Source organism: Lygodium microphyllum, chromosome 10 (assembly GCF_053477565.2).
Source record: "Lygodium microphyllum isolate KBCC chromosome 10, Lygodium_microphyllum_v1.1.10, whole genome shotgun sequence".
Lineage (NCBI taxonomy): Eukaryota > Viridiplantae > Streptophyta > Polypodiopsida > Schizaeales > Lygodiaceae > Lygodium > Lygodium microphyllum.
Window position 1 is genome coordinate 154090548 of NC_141144.1, and position 18290 is coordinate 154108837.

The following is an 18290-nucleotide window of genomic DNA, read 5'->3' on the forward strand; positions in this document are numbered from 1 at the left end:
GAGGACGATGTAGTCGACTGACGGGAAGAGACAACGAACGAAGAAGAGGGAAGAATTGGTGGATTGCCTGGAGGAGCTAAGGCAAGATATAGTATATAGCAGAAGCTTGGCGAGCATAAACTCAAGTTTACTGTCATCTGTGAGGGCAAGCCTTGTCAACAGACGTTCCAACGTAGCTTGTTGTTCGGCCTCTCCATCTCCGCCAATCGTCTTCACATCTGCTATGGTTTCAATTTCCCTAGAGCAATTGTTTGAGCCTCGCTTAAGCAAGGGTTACGCAAATTTGAAAGATGCAAACCGTCCAAAAGAATCAAATAAATTTGATTTTCAATATGATGTACTGGTGAAAATGGGATCTACACAGCAGGGATATATCCCTCCAAGAATTAATGCAGTTCCGCCAGAGCATGGGTGATTCTCGTTGGATGGAGGGAATATGCACAGAGGATACATGTTGTAGACTCGAAATCTGGAAATGGAACTTTCTCAGAAACTTTTTAGAAGAGTACCTCAATTCTCAAGGATTTATGGGTATGGTTCACATTGAAAATGAAGTGCAGGTAATGTAAACTTGTGATATCTCTATGCTTCTGCATATTTATTCTCAATGTTTCCTGGACTAAGAGTTTCATGAAGAGACTCCTTCACTAACAATACAGGAGGTGCAAACAAGATCAGTGTGTGTAAATACATTGTTGACTTTATGCTCCTCTTACATATGTTGGCAAGGAACATGCTTATAGAAGCAAACAGTTAAGATGTGGAACAGCCAAGCTCATGCTGAACCATACACACAACATTGGGTAACCTTTAAACTATCTATGGAATCGGGCTCATAGTTATTATACTACTCTTTAGTACTTGTCACAGAATAGGTGGTTTCTAAGAGTTGAATCTTTCCAACTGATCAACATCACAGAAGATTTGTATTTAGTCACTTGATTGATCTTCCATCTTGAAATTTATCAAGGTCTTCTGTAGACACGACTGCTTTCAAAAACCCTTCGACATCTTTGGTGAACCCGACGTGAAAGCGTCGCAGAAATTTCAGGATGGGAGACACTTCAGCCTCTATTTCAGCTTCTTCTTCAACTCCAGCTGCGTCTACTTCAGCTCCATCTATGACTGCTGCGTCAAGTACTTCAACGGAGGATCTAAAACAGATTTTGCAGAATATGTCCATGTATATGCAGCTCCAAAATCAGCAAACACAAATGTATATGCAGCAGCAACAACAATTGCATCAACAACAGTTGTCTCAGCAAAGGCAACTCTATTCGGAGCAGGAGAATGCAAACAGCGCAACTAAGGCTATTGAAGCAGTTGAGAGTGAGAAGAAGCTATTTGACGGGCGTAATGTTTCAGCATATTTGAAGACATATGAGATCAAGATGGGATTTTTTGGAGTTCCTGCTGGACTTATGAGTAAGTACTTCCTTCGTCTTGTCACACCTGCTTTGAGGACAAAGGTAATTGATTTATTTATTCAAAATACACATTGGCAAGATTTTAAGAAGGCACTAAAAGAAGAATACTTCCTTGAGGACTTTGGTATGGCTACTCGGCGGTCATTCCGAGAGTGGGTCTACATGCCAAACAAGGGTCTTGCTGCTTCGGAGTTGATTCGAGAATTCGAAGAAAGGTATAGTCAGCTTGATGCTATTGAACAAAGAGCATTGGATGTTGAAAAAGTTGAACTTTTCTTGCAAGCTGCAGATCCTGCTCTTCAAGAAGAATTGGGTGAGCTTCTTGAAGATCGTACGAAGCCTATGGGTCTTAAAACTGATTGGCAGGATGCTCAGGATGCAGTCTCGACATTGACTAAGAGGAGGATATGGAAGACTCGCCTACAGAATGGTTCCATGACACCTACACCATCATCTGCTCCTATGCCTACTTCTATCCCTGTTATTTCTTCTCCTCCTCAGCCAGTTTCTTGGCCTATGCCAGTGCCTACTGTTTCTACTCCACCTATTCCTCCTGTTCCACGACCGATGCCTACACCTTCTGCTCCAAAACCATCCGCTCCATCAGTGCCTACTTCTATTGATGACATAATAAAAGGTATCACAGATTTGACACTTGAGTCAGTCAAAGCGGAGTTGGTGGGTAAGTTGAAGGAGCAGTTTGCTTCGACTGTGCCTACTACTTCTTCCAGTGTTCCTACTGCACCTAGGAGTGCTCCTAGTGCTCCTAGGAGAGATTGGAGATGTATTTGGTGTGATAGTACGGAGCATCAGCATTGTAGGGATTGTGACTCTTTCCAGGATGCAAGGAGGCAGAATTTGGTATATTGGGGGCAAGATGGTAAGATTTGGTTGACAGAGACAGGAGCTCCACTTGCTACCAACTTTGGTAAAGGTGGAATGAAGAAGTTAGTGGAGGACATGGCTGCGCGTACTTCTTATGTGACAGCTAGAGGTGATGCTTCTGCATATGGAGTACAGATTGAGAAGGGATCGGAGACTCAGTCCGCACTATGGACTTATGCTATGGAGACCGCAAACAAGGGGAAAATTCAGCAAACTGTTTTGACTAGCGCAGGCTCTAGCATTAGATCAGAGACAGGATGGGACTCGCCTGTTGACAGGTAGTCTATTTATGCTTATTTGGCTAAATCTCATGGTGCAGATGTATTTGTTGAGGAGAAGCGTAAGAGGGATGAAGAAAATCCAAGTACAGCTAAGAAGACTAGAGGGGGTGAGTTTGTTACTCCACCTACTGCAGGACCGTCTTCACGATCAGGACCAGATCGACAGATGGAGGATGCTCAAAAGAGGGAAAAGAGGCAAGAGCCTAGAGAGAGAAAGCAGCCAGGATTCAGATTGATGTCCGATATTGAGACATCTACAGATATGAAGAAAATCTTTAATGATAAGATACTTGGCAGTGAGGTGACTTTTACTATTTCTGAGATTTTGGGCATCTCAAAAAGAGAGTTTCAGGATCAGTTTCAAGAGGTCCTGAAGAGGAAAAGACATGCATTGGCTACCACTGATACACAGGGAGTTTTGATTGGAGAGTTGGATGATGATGATGATAAGGTTATGGTTGATAATGCTTCTGTTTTGCCGCAGGTAGAGAAGAGGGTTCAGCCTATGCATTATGCTGAAATTGATGAGCCTGTTTTGATACCGCGTAGTCACTTTTCACGGAGCCATTGGGCTAGGGCAACTACAGAGACGATGGTTAAGATTGGAGAGAAACAGGTGCCTTATGTTGCATTGGTTGATCATGGTTCAGAGATTAATCTCATTGTTCGTGGAGTTTATGAGAGTAACAGATGGCCTATGGATGTAGAGCATGGGTGGCATATGAGAGCTGCCAATAACATTGCAGGTGATTTATATGCTGCTTGCCCTAGTGTCAGGGTTTCTATTGGTGATGTAGAGGAGGATTTTCATTTCTTTGTGCAGGATTCATGCTCGTATCCCATAATTCTTGGACAGCCATTCATTACAGAGATGCGTATGGAAACAAAGGTCATGGATGATGGATCTGCTTATGCACGGATTCGCAGTAAAGATGGTATGAGAGCAGTTCAGTTTATGACTGTATGTGTGAATCATGTTAGAAACAGAGATACTCTCAGAGATGCACCCTTGCCCACTGTGAGGGATTCGGGTTTTCATTAGGTACCGCCGTTTCGCGAGACGACGGTGGTACAAAGGAGAGGAGATTGGAGTTCTCGCCTCCTGGCAGTGGTGTTTTCTCCTCCGGTTATGTTGGGATTTCAGCAAACAGTTCAATGAGCTATCAGAAGACTTCTAGATTGTCTAGAGCTGCCAGGCAGTATATATGCAGGAAGGAGAAAATTTTGAAAAATGCAGGAATTTTGGAGGATGATGAGCACATAGATGGTATGTATGACAGTGTGATTTGTGCAGATACGATGATAGAGATGGGAGATATGCTGAAAACTGATATGCTGAATTGTCATGGTAATGTATTAGTGCAATCCCTGGATATGTTTCATGAAATTGCAGATTTTGTGTCACAGATTGAGTCAGAGACTGAGGTAACTCAGCAAAGAGTATTGAGTGCTGAAGAAATTCAGCAAACAGAGTTTGCAGCTGGTTATGATCAGCTTTCAGAGAGACAGAGGGCTGAAAATTTTCAGCCAACAGAGTTTACTGCTGAAATATTTCAGCATTCAGAGTTTGGGGCTGTTCCTATGCAGTCCATAGAGCAGAGGGCTGGATGTCGTACTGCTACGCATCCGAGGTGTGTAAACCACCCAAAAGTCATGTGTGTGATTTGATACTTTGTACATACTGAGTTGTTATGTTTGCTCTTTCATTCTATGCTGAAGACGGAGAAGAATAAGGAATTTTGGAGAGACCGCCTTGGTTCATTAACAGCACGATTTATGCTGAGATAGATGGAGGAGTTGTGGGCTTTGCCAAAAGGAGATGGCATCTCTGGAAATGTATCTATGACCTTTACTTGGGAAAGAGGCAGTAACACTTTTCAAGTCATATTTTAGTGGTGCTTTTGATGAAGATACGATTCGAAATAACTTTGTCCTTATCTATGAATTGCTAGAAGAAATTATGGATTTTGGTTATCCCCAGAATCTATCTCCTGAGATTTTAAAGTTTTACATCACACAGTAGGGTGTTTGCTCTCCTTTCTCTTCAAAGCCACAAGACTCAAGACCTCCAGCAAATGCAACTCTTCAAGTAACAGGAGCAGTGGGATGGCGCAGAGAAGGCTTGGTTTACAAGAAAAATAAGGTCTTTCTTGATATAGTTGAGAGTGTAAACCTTCTAATGTCTTCAAAAGGAACAGTTTTGAGGAAAAATTCTTATGAAATGTTTCTTATCGGGAATGCCGAACTGGAAACTTGGTCTGAATGATAAGATAGGACTTGAAAAGGAAGCACAAATAAAAGCTCATCCCACGAGATGATGGTGGACGCCTTCAGGATGCACATTATGCAGACCAAAGATCTTGGAACTTGTCCTGTACGACAGATTGGTGGCTGCTCATTTCTGTACATGCGAATTAGTAACGTCTATATTGTGATAGTTGCCAGTATGCAATTCGATTTGGTGATATTGGATTGGGAAGACGATACTCTGCGCTAAAAAGAGGGGAAAAAGGACGAAAAAGCTGGGGGATTACGCTAATCTGAGAGGGGAAGTAAGGAGGACGATTCGGGCGCGCAGAATTTGGGAAAAAGAGGAGCCTAATTTGGAGAAAAAGAACGGAAGGATTACGACGACGAATGGGAATCGAAGGAGCTCTCTGCAATCTGGGGGAAGGAGGGGAGAAACAGAGTATTCGAAAGGAAAAAGAGGGAATACTTGGAGCAGAATTCGGAGAGGAAGATCATGGCAGATATGAAAAAAGAAGAGATGCTTTCAAAGTGGCAGTGATTTTGGAAGGATCCAATTTGAATGCTTCGCAGAGTGCATTGTACTGGGCCAATTCGGAATCATCACTAAGGCAAAGATAGTTCTCGAGCCAGCGTTTAAAAAGGGGAGATGGATACGTCTGGTCTGGGAGAATGAAGGAATGAATGAATGAATGGGTTGGCGTGGGTAGAGAACAGTGACAACAGGTCATGGACAAGTTCTTCTGAGTGGCGAGCAGGGTGCTACGCGAGGCAGGGGCCGTGATTCGGGAAGCAACGCACGACGCAACCTATGACCTGTGAGACAACGCCCTTCGAGGCTTTGGACGGCCAGCCTTCATTAGCATTGGATCCTGCATCACTGGAGTGCCTTCTGTTCGTTCGACTTTCTGTACTTGGGAAGGTCTTCATGGTTGGGATAATGGCCCATCAACCTGTAGCCATAGACCAGAGATCCTGAGATGAAAGTCGTGATGCGCAGGTAATCAGTCAAGTTAAAGTTGGTGAAGATCATAGAGGCAGAAGGATCCTTCTCGATGACGGGGTACTTCGGGTCTTGGAAAAATAACTCCCATGGCTGCTACGCCTGTTTCTCAATCCGCTCTCTCTCTGCTCCAAAAATTTTGAGTACCAGAAACATTGTGTTCTATTGAGGGTTCTTGACTTGAGGTCCAACAAACTGGGCCTTGATGATATCGAGGATATCCTACCCTGCCTAAAATGTATGCATAATTTACATCATCTCAATCTCAGTGATAACCCCATAGGGCTCTGCTTCCAATTCTGCGAGAGTTACCTCTTACTGAATTAGATCTTTCAGCATCCAATATATCATTTATGAGAGCATGCTTGCTTCTGGAGAAGGCCTTTTTTTTTTCGGAAAAATCTTCTGAGTTCAACAAGCTATGCACAGATTTACAAGCAGCATTAACAGAACTGCCAGAGCTTGCACATCTTGTTATAAGCTGCAAGGGTTTTTAAAAAGGGACAGCTTCTATACTACTCCATTTCTCTGCTCCCGCTCTTCCTTCATTGAATCCGTCCTTCATCATCGAAATCCGAAGCTTACTACAGGCATGAACATGCAAATGCTACTTGACAATCTTGCAGCCGATCAATTTCCCGATCTCCAACTACTTCCTGCCCTGCACTTCCAGGATTAGACTATTGACCGTCAAGAGCAGCGGAATTTACTTTGATTTCAATTCCTCTTCATAAATCTGATGAGAACGAGTGGCTGCAACGACGATGCATCAACAGTAGAAGTCCAAGATTGACAAAGAAGATGGAGGTGATAAGGGACTTAGAAGCGACAATGAAATGGAGGACGAACCACTATGTCAAATTCTGCGTTCAGAACAAAGGAGACATGTATGATAAAACCTGTGCTCGATATCAAAAATTGAAGTTCCTATTGCAAGATCTACAAATCCAATGACCTGTCCTGCGCTTGTTGATTAGAAGAAAGGCTTGAACAAATTGATTATAGGGTCATTTTCTGACATTGCATTCACAAATTGAATCTTGATCTTGTTTGATTGATCTTCTATCTTGGACCAATAACCTCTGTGGTTGCGACATAGCTTTCACAAACCCTTCGACATCGTTGTGGTGTTCCATATGACGAAGCTCATGTTAATAGAGGGTGTGATTAAGAAGGATATACGGGTCCGTTGCAGGCATGTCCTCCTATATATCACCATGGTAATCTTGTGTTGAGCTTGGTTCCTCATTCATGGAGGTCCGGAAGTCTCTAATCTCCCTTTGGAGTTCCTCTTGGGCCTTGCTTTTGCCTTTCTGGCCAGCCATCTGGATGCAGTCCACAGAACCTGCTGTCAGTAAAAAGGGCATAACTCTTAGTAGGAAACTCCGATTGCTGAGATTTTGGGCTTAAATTGGAGGGGACGATGGCCTATTTGAGATGATCTATTAACCTTTATTATAGAAAATGATCAGAATTTTCTGTAGGGGTTTTACAGTGGCTGTCCTGGAGCGGTCTGCAATCTGTCCACAGTGACCATAGTGCACAAAAATGGGCATAACTTTCACATCGTAACTCCGATTGGGGAGATTTTTTATTCAAACCGGAGGGGACAAAACCCTCTTTGCAATGAGTTGTATGATTTACCCCCAGATTCAGCATAGAATTTTTGGCAATTGGATCTTTGTGATAGTTTTGAAGGACTGTGACCAAAAAACACTGTCTATCCCTTAGTGCCAATGCCTGACACGGATAGGGCATAGATCAAGGGGCCTGATCTGACACCTCAATAACATCTTGAGCATACTGATCATAATCCTGAGCATCATTACATACCCATCAACATCGCCATTCATGCATAAGTACATTCGCTGCCATACATCTCCATAGACTGCATGTACCTCAAGTGGCATTGATCCGGGTTTTTTACAACCTGGATTATTACCACAAAATTTTGGCCAAAGCCCCTATCAAGAGCTTACCATATCACTTTGGGTTTACTCTTCAAGCACTAGGTATGCTACATTTCTTCTTGATTATGATAACTCTAGCAAATGGGGGGAACAAGTTCTTAGAAGGCATGTCAATGTAAAGGGTCAAAGGGATGGTTATCTTAGTGAAGATGGAAATGGATTACACCTAGGAGTTGAGTGAATGCATAGATTTTTCAAAGGACTAGCCTCCAACTACACATGGGCTCCGTCTGCATCACTAAGATTTGGAATCTATCACCATCATTAGAGGACACCTCACCCTAGCACACAAGTCAATATCCACATCATGGTGTCATTTGGATCTTGCACAAAAGCTTACAAGCATGGACCCCTTTTGTCACATGCTTATATGTATTTATATACATATGGGAGACTAAAGTCAAAGCAGCTTTTGAAAGCCATTTTTTATAATCTCAATAACTCCCAAGAAAAATCAAATTTCAAGAAAATTCCCATGATGCCCGATCGGTTTCGACCTAGTCTACAAAGTTGCAGAAGAAGCTTTTTTCAAATTCCTCACGGATTTGAAGTTACGAAGGCGGAGACTGCTGGCTACATGCAATTTTCTTCTCTTTTTCACCACACCAACTTTCCACTCTATCCTTCTTGTAAATATATTATAATAATGTGCTTTGGGCACCCACCTCTTGTAGTTTAGCTCCATTTCTCTATTTTGTCTACCACCACCCTTGGCTTCTTGCATGATGACCAAGGTGGGGACTTGTCCCATCCACTATTCTCCATATTTTCAAAGATGCCATATATCATCTAGGATTATGTTAATCAAGAAGATTAGCTTAATCTAATCCCTCACGGAGGCTATATAAAGAGCCCATGGAGAATGAAGAAGGGGAGAGAGGACAATGACAAGTCCATGAGAGCATTCTAGAATACCCTCATCTCTTTGAGGTAAGCTATGAGTAAGTTCTTTTATTATGTAGTATAATGGCAAGCTTCCTCTACCTCTTCTCCTATTATCTCCCTCTCTTCTCATCTTCTCATTCCATGTAGCATAATGGCAAGCTTCTTCTACCTCTTCTCCTCTTGTCTCCCTCTCCTCTCATCTCTCTCTCTTATATTCCAATATGGTGTCTAGTACATATATTCTCTCTTGTAAATTTGTGTCTTGGTTCTCTTGATTCTCTTTGAGAAAAGGGATGTCCTAGCCCATCCTCCCTTTGGCTAGGTGGTGCCCCTCTTTAGTTCTCTTAGTGAGGATTGGAGATTGGATGGGTAAGAGGCAACCCGTTCATCATTTCAGCCCTCAGCATGTAAGAAGCTGGGAATAACAAATAAGTATTAATAAAATTAATATTATGCCATGTCACACTGACATTGGTATAAAAGGAGAGAAGATGTAATTTTACATATCTTTTTGAAACATTAATACAATTACATACTTTCTCTCCCTTCTTGCTCACAGCTTCTATGGCTTCCCCTTCTTTCCTGTCTTTCTCTCTCTAAATCTAGTATTTCTCTCTCCTCGTCACTCTTCTCTCTCTTCCTACAGTCTTTCTCTCTCTTCTACAGTCTTCTCTCTCCTCCTTCTCTCTCCCTGGTTCTCTCTCTGACAAGTGGTATCAGAGCTTGAGTCTTTGATCTATTATTTTCTTCCATTTTCAGTCCCATTTTCCTATTTCAAAATCAATTTTAGACAAAAATGGTACAAGACAGTGACTAGTGGAGTGCTGTAGGACATCTACAGTTAGTCCAAGGTCAGATATGGCGGATAAAGGCTTAAATGGCTGGACGTTATCAAATTTTATGCAAAAATGGAGGTAACTAGGGTAAAGGATGGTTAACCGGGCTTAGTTAGAGGCTAAACTACAGTCACTTTTCAAAAGAGAGCTTCTCTTCTCTCTCCTTCAAGCTTTTGGCTGAAGCTTTCATGGTGGCTGTTAAGAAATCCCCAAATACTTCTCTCTGCTGAATAGTTCTCACTATCAAAGCATGGGGCAAAGGATCTTTGTTGCATGAGCTTCAGGAGGAGTACCATGGTTGATGTGTGCTGCTGATTATCAGCCAGGAACAACCCAAAAAATGCACCGAAGTTTGCGCCGAAACTCCCTGCTCCTCCTCCCTTCTCAGCTTGCTCCAGATCTTCAGTCCATTGATCACAGCTCTTGAAGACTTCATCAAGCACTTGTTGACAATAATCTTCAACCTTTGAAGCATCCTGATCAGTCATTCTATTGCTCAAACCCTAATACACAGCAGGGCAGCCATAGCCACAAACCTGGAAGCTCAAATTTCTCAAAATTTTGGACTTCCCCGACCTCCAAAGCTTCTCTAAAGCTAAGTACAAGCTAGATAGACTCCAAGATTGAAGACATTGAAGAGATTTCAGCCCGTACATGACATTGGAGCTCAAATGGAAGGATTATTTTGGGGCTTTTCATCAAGGAGCTTGAATCTTTGATGTTCAAGTGTTCAAGCAAGGCTGGAGCATTGATTCTTCAAGGATTTCATCATATTGAAGCTTGTATGGACTGATTCTATGGATATTTCAAGCTTTATGACAGATTTATGATGGATTATGAAGAACTTTTGCATCAACGGGGTTGAAGCTGACATCCATCATATTCTTCAAGCTTAATGGAGGTATTTCCCTTTTACTAATCTCTGAAATCTCTCGATAATCCAATTGCTAATGGCTTTTCCACTTGTTGATGGGAGATTATTGATCAATTAATTCACTGGATTGATCAATAGATCAGAGATTAGTGTTAATTCTCCTTGGTTTCAGCCTATTTCATTGAATTTCATTTTGATTCAAACCATTACTGCATCATAGGTATCATTTGGTCAGCTTGATGCATAACCTTGATTTGTTTTGTTGAATTTCTCTTACCCAAGCTGAAATATTGTAAAAGGGTAAGTACTAGCAATCAGTGAGTCACTGAATTGCATCGGTAAGACTCTTCTTCTATCCCAATTTTTCCAAATCTCATTCAATTGCATTTCATGAAAGGCTGAATGAATATTTCAGAAATGCATATCATGTTGATTGCTTAGAACACTAGCCTCTGCCATGTTGATATTCCCACCAAGGAAAAAGGTGGATGCCGGGGGAGATAGTGGGACAAAAGAGAGGTGACTCTCCCTCATTATCGAAGATCCCAAAGGGGTGTAACCAACCGACCCGGGGGGAACTTTGCCCACCTCCCGATGATTCGGAGCCCGTGTAGGGAGCCTGTCATGCTGTTTTATCCCTCACACAGGTACAACGAGTGAAGATTGAAAATTGAAGACTTTTCAAGGACTCAAGTACCTATAGGACCAAAACAAGGTAAAACAGGAAATTTACAGGTCGCTTACAGGGTATTTACAGGTGGTTACAGGTACACCATTCATTGATGAAGCACAGGTGCAGGTACTACAGGGCACCCACAGGTCCTATATACCCTTTTTCAGGGTTTGGTAGCCATTTGGGGTTACTATCTTGCATTACAGGGTCAAAACATGGCACTTATAAGTCGAGACAGGGTGTAGGACTGGACAGTTCAGACTCTGAAATCTAGCTACAGAATTTTCTATCCTAAACTTGTTATAGCGTGCTATAGCTCATCTCGAAGAGGGAATTCTTAGCTTTGATTCGCACAAAAAAGTTTTGAAATCGGAGTTTCCTAGCCAAAGTTATAGCCATTTTTCTGACAGGGGGTACTGCAAGACTACACTAATATGGCAGGACATAAAGGCAAAAATAAGGTCCAGGAGGATTATGCTCAGCAAATCAGGGATTCCATGATGGATAGCACACTTCAAGAGAACCTTGAAGAGCTTCAACAACAAGGAGAAGTCAGTATACTCAATGATACTTTGTGTGCCCATGCACAAAGACATAGGGAACGACATGAGGCCATTTTGTCAAGAATGGAGCAGATGGTTTTTTCTACTGATCAAACGAAGTCTTCCATTGATAAGTTGGTGGATTCAACTACTCAAACCAAGGCTTCCATTGATAAGTTGGTGGAATCTAATGCTCAACTTATGGCACAATTTTCTCAATTCATGCAGTTGCAAATGGGATCAAGAGAAGCTAATGAGAAGGCTTGTTCAAACAGTGGCCTTCCAGTCCCACTTCAGCCATCTAACCAAAATGGTCATGAAAATGGGATTATTGGAAGAATAGGCATTCCAAATAGTAAGTATGAAGTAGGAGAAGCTTCACAAAGGCATGATGACTATTTGGGCAGTTTGAATGGGGCCAATACTCAAGCTTTTGGACTGCATACTTAAAATTCCATGGGTACTTTACCAACATAAAGATTACATAGTAATTCTCAGCCACCTGTTGGAAGATTTCAGTCTCAATTTGGAGGTTCTGTACTTGGTAATCCTGATCAACCAATTTTGGGACAGCAACCCTTTCATGAAAGGGAGTTTAAGGACAAAATTGTTTTAGCCAAATTCAATGGCCAGTCATCTTCACCATCAGACTTAGAGGAATGGACCTCTAAGATGGAGTCCTACTTTGATATATATCCTAAAACTGATTATATGAAGATTCACTTTGCTTCCTTGCATCTAGAAGGATTTTCCCATACTTGGTGGAGGTTTATCAAGAAAGAGAATATACTTATAGAGAATTGGGCTTTCAAGGCACTTATGGGGCTGAAGTCTTTGTTTTGCCTCTTGAGAAAGAGAAGTTAGCATGGAGATGGTATGGTTTGGAACAAAGGGGCCTAAGTGTAAGAGAGTATACAAACCAATTCCTCAACTTGACCATGTATGTGGAAAGCATTGAGGCTAAGCTTCACAAGTTTGTATGGTTTGGAGCCATCTTTGTCAGTTGATGTTATGGCACAAAATCCTACTTCACTTTTCAAGGCTATTGAGCTTGCGGAGTGCTATGGAAGAAAGTATAGGAAAAAATCTTCATTTCAGCCTAGTTATGGACACCCAAGGACTGTTTTAAAGCATGGACAAGTTGGTAACATTTATGGCAGCAATCATGTGCCTAATGGGAGCTTACAGATACCAACTTATCCTCCATTTAATGCTTCTAGGCCTCAAAGTAATTTCAGGACAGCAAACATTCCAAAGGTTGAATTCAAACAGGGGGACAACAAGCCTAAGTCCATTTCAGCTAATACAGATCCCAAATCTATTCCCAAGGATCTTTACAAGGAAAGGAAGGACAAGGGCTTATGCTTCAAGTGTGGAGAAAAGTATACACCTGATCATGTTTCAAAGTGTGTATACAAAAATGTCAAGCCAGAGCTTCAAAGTATACTAGTTTTTGAGGACTTTGAAGATGACATAGATGAAGCTAATGCAGTGGCAATCAATGCTGAAAATGAAGATCTTGAGGAGGAAGTTGGACAGGAGTATTTTTATGATCCAGCCGACTCTTTTCCTTTTGATCCAGGTGGAAATGTTTTGTTTGACCCTAGTGGATCTTGTGATGAGTCGCTTGCTGCCACTAATTGTTCTATCTCTATGGATGCTTGGACGGGATCTAAGAGCCCTAATACACTTCGTATGAAGGGAAGCATATGTGGAAAGCCAGTGTTCATCCTGATAGATAGTGGCAGTACTCACAATTTTGTCAATAAGTCCATCATGGATAAGTTAAATTGTGTTCCCACAGACTTACAGGAGCCCATTAGAGTACAAGTGGCCAATGGTGAAGAAGAAATCAGCACACAAATTTGCCCACAAGTTTCTTTGCAGTTGGCTGAAAATTTTGAAGTCAAAGTAAACCTGATCACTCTGGAAATGGGGCCCATAGATATTGTACTTGGTTGTGATTGGTTGATGACATTAGGCAGGATCACTATGGATTTCTCACAGTTATATATGGAGTTTATCTCCAATGGACAGCTTATCCATTTACAAGGAATTCCTAGTAGATCTGATTTTCAACTTATCACCATTCAACAACTCAAAAAAGAGTACAAGAAGCGCTCACAAATATTTGTTTTGCATTTGAACAAAGAAACACAGGATCATCCCAATAATTCACCAAACCATCCAGCCTTGACAGCTCTTCTCGAGGAGTATAGAGATTTGTTTGAGGTACCTACTTCATTGCCTCCTAAGAGAGTGGTGGATCACCCCATTGATTTGGAGCCCAACTCAAAGACAATCAATAAGCCACCTTACAGATTATCAAAGTGTGAACAAGAGGAAGTAGCCAAGCAAATCAAAGAACTTCTTGAAATGGTATTCATTGAACCAAGTTCTTCACCTTATGCATCTCCAGTCCTGTTAGTAAAAAAGAAAGATGGATCTTTCAGAATGTGCATTGACTACAGGGATCTCAATAAGATAACAGTGAAGAACAGATATCCTATACCCAGGATTGATGATTTGCTTGATGAGATTAAGGGGACTCGATTCTTCACGAAGATTGATTTGAGATCAGGGTATCATCAGATTCGCATGCGAGAGGGTGATGAAGTCAAGACTGCTTTTAGGACTGATCGTGGGCTCTATCATTTCTTGGTGATGCCATTTGGGCTTACAAACGCTCCAGCTACCTTTCAAAGCCTGATGAATAAGATCTTGCAACCTTTCCTCTTTCAGTTTGTCTTGGTGTTCTTTGATGACATTTTGATCTATAGCAAGACTTTACAAGATCACTTCGCACATATGAGGAGGGTTTTTGATGTGTTGAGACATCATAGGATTTTTGCTAAGGAGAAGAAGCGCTCTTTCATGCAGACTGAAGTGGAATACTTGGGGCATATAATCAGTGAAAAAGGAATACAGGCTGATCTCAAGAAGGTGCAATGCATAAGAGATTGGCCAATGCCTACTACTACTACCTCTCTTAGAGGATTCCTTGGTCTATCTTCATTCTATCGCCGATTTATAAAGCATTATGCGGCAATTGCAGCTCCTTTGACTGACAGGTTGAAGAAGGAGGCTTTCTTTTGGGATGCTCTTGCAGATAGCAACTTCAACCAGTTAAAGGAACTCCTTACTTCTGCTCCTATCTTAGTATGCCTGGATTTCTCCAAAGAGTTTACTATACAGTGTGATGCTAGTGGCCATGTCATTGGGGCTCTTTTGCTTCACGACCATGGAGTAATTGCATTTGAGAGCCGTAAGCTTACAGATAAGGAGATGGCTATGAATGTTTATGACCAGGAGATGTTGGCTATCCTGCATGCAATCAAGAAGTGGCACCATTACTTATATGGCAACTGATTCAGAGTACATAGTGATCACTGTGTACTCAAGTATTTCCTTACTCAGTCGAATCTCACTCCAAAGCAACGTCCTGGGTAGCTACATTATAGAATTATGACTTTGACATCACTCATACAAGGGGCAAAGATAACATAGTGGCTGATTCTCTTTCTCGTATGTGGGCCTGCAAAGTGTCAGCCATGACAGAATTACATAATGATTGGATTGAAGAACTACAAGAGGCCTATCTTTTGGATGAGGAATTCAGCCAAATCTTTCAGAAATTACAGCAAGGTCTTATGGAAGAAAACTCGCATTACCAGCTTAAAAACGGTCTTATTTGGTGGAAAGGCAAGATTGTTATTCCCTCTACTTTTTCTTTTAAGCGGAAAATTATGGAGGAGTTACATTCTTCGCCTTTAGCTTGAAACTTGGGAGTTTTCAAAACTTATGACAGGATCAGCAAAAGCTTTTACTGGAAAGGACTATGGAAAGATGCCAAGGACTTTGTTATGAAGTGTATGCCTTGTCAGCAAAATAAAGATAGCACCCATAAGCCAGGAGGTTTGTTACAACCATTGCCTATTCCTACGGGTAAATGGACTCATATTACTATGGATTTCATTATTGGCTTACCTACTACTAAGAAGGGGTGGAATAGTATTTATGTGGTGGTTGACAGACTCACCAAAGCATCTCATTTTATCCCAACAAAAAATCAGTTTACTGCTTCTCAAGTGGCCAACCAGTTTATGGAGCATATTTTTAGACTACATGGATTACTGCAGGTGATTGTCCATGATAGGGACTCAAAGTTTATGAGTAACTTTTGGCAGGCAATATTTACATCTATGGGCACTAAATTGGCTCCATCAACGGCTTATCATCCCCAAACTGATGAACAGATAGAGAGAGTTAATAAATGGTTGGAGACTTATCTTCGTCATTTTTGCTATGATGTCCAAACCTCATGGGATTCTTGGTTACACCTGGCTGAGTTTGCTTACAACAATTCCACTCATGCGAGCATAGGAGTTTCACCCTTTGAGGCTTTGTATGGTTACAAGGTGCCCTTACCCACAGTCATCTTTAATGAAAAGATCAATCCTCATGGGAAGGAGGAGTTGGAAAGAATGTAGACCCTTCTTCAGCAATGCAAGGTGAATCTAAGGAAGGCTCAAGATCAAATGAAGATGTATGGTGATGAGAAGAGGAGGCCTTTAGAGTTCCAAGAAGGAGAGCTGGTTTTGTTGAAGGTGCCCAAATCCAAGTACTCTACATTAAAAGATGGATCCAGTAATAAGCTTGCCCACAAGTTTTATGGCCCTTACAGGATCCTTAAGCGAATTGGAGATTTGGCATACAAACTAGAGCTTCCCTCTTCTACAAAGATTCATAACATCTTCCATGTTAGTCAGCTCAAGCCCTATTATGGTGATCCAGTGGATATAGTTGATGATCTGCCACCTATTGATGAAGATGGTCTTGTTTAGTACATCCCAAAGGCTGTTATAGGTCAGCGTAAAAATAAGCTTCGATCACGTTCTATTGTGGAATATTTGATCAAATGGAGAGTTTTACCATCTGAAGAGGCTTCTTGGAGACTTGATTCTATATTGGATGAGTATCCATACTTGAGGGAGACATTGGTGGCTGAAGCCTATTGCTTATGGAGCTAGTAATGATGCAGACTAGTTCAGGACAGCACGCTATTTTAGAATAGTTTTTATCGTACCTAATTTTCAGAATTAAGTTATCTATATGGGCTTAAATTACTCTTCAAGAGCTTCGTTTTGATATATGGTACATCTCATTTGGACACTTCTATCAAAAGTTATGGTAAATTTGGTCCAACAGGGACTGTTTATTCAGCAAGCTGTCTACTTTGTTTTGGGACTATTTGTTGAAGACTTTATGGCTCCATTTGCTTCTGAAGTATTTCAAATCATGTATATAGTTGGGGCTTACTTCCGTTCTTCAAATTCAGCTCTTGTAGTGGTCATTTTTCATTCATTTCCCATTTGTAAAGCTGAAAAACAGAGTAGTACTCTGTTCTATCCATCTTCTTTCTAGTTGTTTCTAGGTTTGTTTTTTAGGACAAAAACTTTTGGGAGGGGATGGATTGTAAGAAGCTGGAAATAACAAATAAATGTTAATAATATTGATATTATGCCATGTCACATTGACATTGGTATAAAAGGAGAGAAGATGTAATTTTACATATCTTTTTGACACATTAATACAATTACAAACTTTCTCTCCCTTCTTGCTCACAACTTCTATGGCTTCCCCTTCTTTCTTGTCTTTCTCTCTCTAAATCTAGTCTTTCTCTCTCCTCGTTACTCTTCTTCTCTCTCTTCTTGCAGTCTTTCTCTCTCTTCTGCAGTCTTCTCTCTCCTCCTCTTTCCCTGGTTCTCTCTGACATGGCATACATGGGTGCCAATATCATTGCGCGGTATTCAAGAGGGATCATTGGGGTACGGAAGTGTGGGTTATGGGAGTACCTGCACCTGCAAACATGTATTGGGCTCCGGATCACCGGGAGGTGGGCAAAGTTCCCCCCGGGTCGGGTTGTGCACCCCTTCAGGGTCTTAAGTGGTAAGGGAGGGTCACCTCTCTTTTGTCTTACCACCTCACCTGGCATTGGCCTTTTTCCTCAGCCAGAATATACATGGCAGACATTTTTAATTAGCAATCAGCATGAGATGCATTGGAGAGGAGACATTGGGCCTTTTCATGAGATGCAAGGAATGATGAGGGTTGGGGTAGGGGTTACCTTGGTAGTCTAGTGATTCATTGGCTACTACTTACCCACTTTACAATAGCTAATATTCTTCCAAGGTCATAAGATAAGGTAGGGGTTAATGTCAGCCATTACAATGAAATCTCGGGAAGAGGTATGATGCTTATATGCAATCTTGAATCTCTCCAACTATGGATTAAGCTTAGCAAGTGGCTAAATTGAGAGATTAAGATCAGAGTGGCATACCTCTTTAATGCTTGTGATGACAGTTGAAGCCTGAATCGTCATGATGCTACTTGCTCCATTGATGAATTCCGGTTGTTGGTTGGGCATCCGTGGAAGAGTGCTTCAGCCTTCGAGTGCTCTTGCTTATGAATAAGTCTCCTGCGCTTGTCCCTTGAGCTTTAGTAATGGGAAGATTCAAGTGAATCTTTCATGGCTACCCACAAAGCTTCCATGCATGCTGAGTTCAATATCTTCATCCGGGCAAAAGAAATCATTCACAGGCTGAAGGACTTGTGGGGCATGAGCTCTCAGGGTCAGAGATGGTTTAGCTTGAAGAATCCATGGCTT